The sequence below is a fragment of the Harpia harpyja genome, unplaced genomic scaffold, assembly GCF_026419915.1.
Source record: "Harpia harpyja isolate bHarHar1 unplaced genomic scaffold, bHarHar1 primary haplotype scaffold_39, whole genome shotgun sequence".
NCBI lineage: Eukaryota > Metazoa > Chordata > Aves > Accipitriformes > Accipitridae > Harpia > Harpia harpyja.
Window position 1 is genome coordinate 1,125,628 of NW_026293320.1, and position 6,389 is coordinate 1,132,016.

The window sequence follows — 6,389 nt, forward strand, 5'->3', positions numbered from 1 at the left end:
CTAAAACGTTCGCGTGGCTAGGGAGGCCAGGTCTACACTGCCGGCGCTGGGTAGGGAGGCCAGGTCTACCACACCGGCGCGGCTAGAGAGGGCAGTTCTATGCCGCCGGCGCTGGCTTGGGAGGCCTGGTCTACCCCGCCGGCTCCGGCTACGGAGGCCAGGTCTACCCCGCCGGCTCCGGCTACGGAGGCCAGGTCTAACTCGTCGGCACCAGCTAGGGATGCCAGTTCTACCCCACCCGCGCCAGCAAGGGAGGCCAGGTCTACCGCGCCGGCGCAGGCTAGGGAAGCCAGGTCTATTCCGCCAGTGTGGGCTTGGGAGGCCAGGTCTTCCCCGCCGGAGCCGGCTTGGGAGGCCATGTCTACTCCGCAGGCGCCGTCAAGGGAGGCCAGGTGTACCCCGCTGGCGCAGACTAGGGAGGCCAGTTCTACCACGCCGGCGCCGGCAGGGAGGCCAGGTCTACCCTGCTGGCGCAGGATAGGGAGGCCAGGTCTACCCGGCCAGCGCCGCCTAGACAGGCCAGGTCTACCCCGCTGGCGCCGGCTAGGGAGGCCAGGTCTACAGCACCGGCACCGGATTGGGAAGCCAGGTCTATGACGCCGGCACCAGCTTTGGAGGCCAGGTCTACCCTGCCGGCGCCGACTAGCGAGGCAATGGCTATGACGCCGACGACGGCTAGGGAGGCCAGGTCTACCCTGGTGGCGCCGGCTACGGAGGTGTCCTGCTTTCAGCTGGGATAGAGTTAACTGTCTTCCTAGTAGCTGGTACAGTGCTATGTTTTGAGTTCAGAGCGAAGAATGTTGATAACACTGATGTTTACAGTTGTTGCTCAGTAGCGTTTAGACTAATGTCAAGGATTTTTCAGCTTCTCATGCCCAGCCAGTGAGAAAGCTGGAGGGGCACAAGAAGTTGGCACAGGACACAGCCAGGGCACCTGACCCAAACTGGCCAACGGTGTATTCCATACCATGTGACGTCCCATGCAGTATAGGAACGGGGAGATGGGGGGGCACGGATTCGCCGCTGGGGGACTGGCTGGGTGTCGGTCGGCGGGTGGTGAGCAATTGCACTGCGCATCATTTGTACATTCCAATCCTTTCATTATTGCTGTTGTCATTTTATGAGTGTTATCATTATCATTATTAGTTTCTTCTTTTCTGTTCTATTAAACCGTTCTTATCTCAACCCACGGGTTTTGCTTCTTTTCCCGATTTTCTCCCCCATCCCACTGGGTGGGGGGGAGTGAGTGAGCGGCTGCGTGGTGTTTAGTTGCTGGCTGGGGTTAAACCACGACACCATATTACTCGGGAGTACCAGTAGGGGTAACGGTACTACTGTGCAGGGTCAAGGAACGGATGCCAGGCCTAACCTGGAGAATCAAGTAGGCATAGCAGGGCGAGCCAAGAGCATCAAGTAGGGAGGGCGGGTCTGGCCCACTGGCACCGGCAGAGAGGCCAGGTCTACCCTCCGAGCGCGGGCAGAGAGACCAGATCTACCCTGCCCTTGCTGACAGGGATGCGAGTTCTACCTGCCATTGTCAGCAGGGAGGCCAGGTCGACCCCACCTGCGCGGTTAGGGAGGCCAGGTCTACCCAGCCCATGCGGGTAGGGAGGCCATGCGTGACCCGCCCGCGAGGGTAGGGAGGCTAGGTCTACCCCGCCTTTGCCGGCAAGGCGGCCAGGTCTACCCCGCATGCACGGGTAGGGAGGCCAGGTCTACTCAGCCCGCGAAGGTAGGGAGGCCGGTTCTACACCGCCCTTGCCGGTAGGGAGGCCATGTCTACCCGCCCTCGGTGGTAGGGAGGCCAGGTATACCCCACTGGGGCCGGCATGGAGACCAGGTCTAACCTGGCATTGCCAGCAGGGAGGTCAGGTCTACCCCACCTGCACGGGTAGGGAGGCAAGGTCTACCCCACCAGCGACAGAAAAGAGGCCAGATCTACCCCGTCCTTATCGGTAGGGAAGCCAGGTCCACCCCACTGGCGCTGGCAGGGTGGCCAGGTCTACCCAGTCCATGCGGGAAGAGAGGCCAGGTCTACACCACCCTTCCCATAGGTAGACCAGGTCTACCCTCCCAGCGCAGGCAGAAAGGCCAGACCTACCCCGCCATTGCCATCAGGGAGGCAAGGTCTACCCCACACTTGTCGGCAGGGAGGAGAGGTCTACCCCACCAATGCGGGTAGGGAGGCCAGTTGTACCCAGCCCTTGCGAGCAAGGTCTAAGACTCCCTTGCCGGCAGGGAGGCCAGGTCTACCCCACTGGCACTGGCAGGGAGGCCAGGTCTACCCCGCCCACGCGGGTAGGGAGGCGTGGTCTACCAAGCCCTCACAGTTAGGGTGGCCTGGTCTACCCCTCCTGCGCAGCTAGAGAGGACAGGTCGACCCTGCCTGCGTGGATAGGGAGGCAAGGTCTATCCCACCGATGCCGTCATGGAGGACAGGTCTACAGCACCCGCGAGGTATAGTGAGGCCAGGTCTACAATGCCCGCGCGGGTAGGGAGGCCAGGTCTACCCCGAAGGCACCGGCAAGGAGGCGAGGCCTACCCCGCCCATGCGGGTATGGAGGCCAGGTCTACCACACCCGCTTGGGTAGGGAGGCATGGTCTACCCCTCCTGCATGGGTAGGGATGCAAGGTCTATCCAGCCCGCACGGGTAGGGAGGCCTGGTCTACCCCGTCAGTGCTGGCAGGGAGGCCAGGTCTACCCAACCCGCACGGGCAGGGAAGCCAGGTCTACCTCCCCCGTGCGGGTGTAGAGGCAAGGTCTACGCCGCCCGCGCAGGCAGGGAGGCCAAATCTACCCCGCCCGGGAGGGAAGGGAGGCCAGGTGTACACCGCGCGCTCCGGAAGGAAGGCCAGGTCTACCCCGCCCGTGCGGGTATGGAGGCCAGGTCTACCTCGACCACGCGGGTAGGGAGGCCAGTTGTACCCTGCGCGCATGGGCAGGAATGCCAGGTCTACCCCGCCGGTGCCGAAATGGAGTTCAGCTCTAACCCGCCCGCGCGGGTAGGGAAACCAAGTCTACCCCATCTGTGCCGTCAAGGAGGCCAGATCTACACCTCCGGCACCGGCAGGGTGGCCAGCTCTACCCCGCCAGAACCAAAGTGAGGCCAGCTCTACCCCGCCCGTGCGGGTAGGAAGACCAGGTCTAAGCCAACTCTTCCGGCAGGGAGGCCAGGACTACTCCGCCCGCGCGGGTAAGAAGGCCAGGTCAACCCCGCCGGGGCCGGCAGGGAGGCCAGGTCGACCCCGCTGTAGCAGATTGGGAGGCCAGGTCTACCCCGCTGTTCGCTGGCAGGGCGGCCAGGTCTACCTCGCACAGGCGGGTAGGAAGGCCAGGTCTAACCCGCCCACGCCAGCGGGGAGGCCAGGTATACCCCTCCCGCGTGGGTAGGGAGGCCAGGTCTACCCCGCTGGCGCCGGCAAGGTGGCCAGGTCTACCCCGCCCGTGCTCGTATGGAGGCCATGTCTACCCTAAGTGCGTGGGCAGGGAGGCATGGTCTACCTCTCCCGTGTGGGTAGGGAGGCCAGGTCAACCCCGAAGGCACCGGCAAGAAGGCGAGGTCTACCCCGCCCATGCGGGTATGGAGGCCAGGTTTACCACACCCGTGTGGGTAGGGAGGCATGGTCTACCCATCCCGTGTGGGTAGGGACGCCAATTCTACCCCGCCGGCACCTGCAGGGCGACCAGGTCTACCCCGCCCGCTCGGGTAGGGAAGCCAGGTCTACCCCGCCCATGTGGGTAGGGAAACCAGGTCTATCCCTCCTGTGCCGGTAGTGATGCCAGGTCTACCCCTTCCGCGCGGGTACAGAGGCCAGTTCTACCGTGCCCACGCGGGCAGGGAGGCCAGATGTACCCCGCCCACGCGGATCGTGAGACCAGGTCTACTTCGCCCGCGTGGGTAGGGAGGTCAAGTCTACCTCTCCCATGCCCCTAGTGAGGCCAGGTCTACCCTGCCCAAAGGGGTAGGGAGGGCAGTTCTACACCGCCCGCGTGGGTAGGGAGGGCAGTTCTACCCAGCTGGCACCGGCAGGGAGGCGAGGTCTACCCCCCTGCTCCGGTAGGGAGGCCAAGTCTACCTCTCCCATTCCGGTAGTGAGGCCAGGTCTACTGCGCTTGCGCAGGTAGGGAGGCAAGGTCTAAGCATCCCGTGCGGACAGGAAGGCCAGGTCTACCCCACCCGCGTGGGTAGGGAGGCCAGGTCTACCCTGCCCACGTGGGTACAGAGGGCAGGTCTACCAATCCCGCGCGGGTAGGGGGGCCAGGTCTACCCCGCCCGCGCGGACAGAGAGGCAATGTCTACCCCACCCGCGCGGGTAGGGAGGCCAGTCAACCCGGCCAGAGCCCATAGGCAGGCCAGGTCTACATCGCCCACGGGGGTGGGAGGCCAGGTCTACCCCGCCCGCGCGGGTAGGGAGGTCAAGTCTACCCCAACTGTTCTAGGTAGGGAGGCAAGGTCTACCCCGCCAGCACGGGTACGGAGGCCAGGTCTAACCCGCCCGCGTGGGTAGGGAGGTCAAGTCTAACTCTCCCGTGCCAGTAGTGAGGCCAGGTATACCCTGCCCGCGCGGGTAGGGAGGCCAGGTCTACATAGCCCACGCTGGTAGGCAGACCAGGTCTACCCCGCCCAAGCGGGCACGGAGGCCATGTCTACACAGCCCGCGCAAGTAGGGAGGCCAGGTCTACCACGCCTGCGACCGTAGGGAGGCCAGGTCTACCTCGAACGCGCGGACAGGGAGGCCAGATCTACCCCAGCGGCGCCGGCAGGGATACCAGGTCTACCCCACGGGGTCCTGCAGGGACGCCAGGTCTAACCTGCTTGAGAGGGTAAGTAGGCCAGGTCTGCCCCGCCCGCAAGGGTATGGAGGACAGGTCTACCCTGCCCGCGTGGGCAGGGAGGCCAGGTCTACCCAGCCAGCGCGGGCAGGGAGGCGAGGTCTACGCTGCCCGCGCGGGTAGGGAGGCCAGGACTACCCCGCCTGCGCGGACAGTGAGGCCAGGTCTACCCCCCAGCTGGGGTAGGGAGGCCAAGTCTACCTCTCACGTGCCGGTAGTGAGGCCAGGTCTACCCCGCCCGCGCAGGTAGGGAGGCAAGGTGTTTCCCACGCGTGCAGGTAGGGAGGCCAGGTCTACCCCGCCACAGCCCGTAGGGAGACCAGGTCTACCCCGCCCGCGCGGTTAGGGAGGCCATGTCTACCCCGATGGCGCCGGCAGGGGGGCCATGTCTATTCCACCCGTGTGGGATGGGGATCCAGGTCTACCTCTCCCGTGCCGGTAGTAAGGCCAGGTCTACCCCGCACACGCAGGTAGGGAGGGCAGGTCTACCCCGCCCGTGCGGGTAGGGAGGACAGGTCTACCCCGCCCGCCAGTGTAGGGAGGCCAGGTCTACACTGCCAGCGCCGGTAGGGTGGCAAGGTCTACCCTGCGGGCACCGGCAGGGACGCCAGGTCTACCGCGCCTGTGCGGGTAGGGAAGCCATGTCTACCTCCCCCACGCCTCTAGAGAGGCCATGTCGACCCCACCCGCGTTGGTAGGGAGGCCAGGTCTACCCTGCCCGCGCGGGTAGGGAGGCCAGGTCTACCCCGCCGGCGCCAGCAGGGAGGTCCGGTCTACCCCGCCCGTGTGTGCAGGGAGGGCAGGTCTACCCCGCCCGCGCAGTCAGGGAGGCCATGTCTACCCCGCCCGCGTGGGTAGGGAGGCCAGGTATACCCTGCACGCGAGGGCAGGGAAGCCAGTTCTACCCCGCTGGTGCAGGTAGGGAGGCCATGTCTACCCCGTCAGCGCAGGTAGGGAGGCCATGTCTACCCCGACGGCGCCGCAAGGAGGCCAGGTCTAGCGCGCCGGCGCCAGCAGGGAGGACATGTCTACCCCTCCCGCAGCAGCAGGGAGGCCGGTCTACCCCTCCCGCGCCGGCAGGGAGGCCTGTCTACCCCACCGGCGCTATCACGGAGGCCAGGTCTACCCTTCCCGCGGCAGCTTGGGAGGCTCGTCTGTGTGGGATACTTGGAAAGTAATGGGCACATAGTGAACAATCCAGACTCGATGTAATTGATCAATTTGTGAGCCAAGCATGTTTTGTAGGCAGCAGGCTTCAAGGACGCTTTGCTTGTGGACACATTTAGCTAACGGTAGTAAGAGCATTCCTGACGCCTTTAGAAGGCTTTGAACAGAATAAACAAGACAAAAAAAGAAAGATGCCAATTAGAAGAACACAGGTGCGCATTCCACGATAAAGGGAACTTGGCACAAAGAACCTCAATTCCACAGCTTATCTTGACCAATAGACTGAGACAAGTTTCGCATGTTTTAGTTAATACAACCAATTATACCTTATGTTTATGCGCGTGTACAGTGTTGATATAACCAATCATTAGGTGTAACTAGGCGCGTG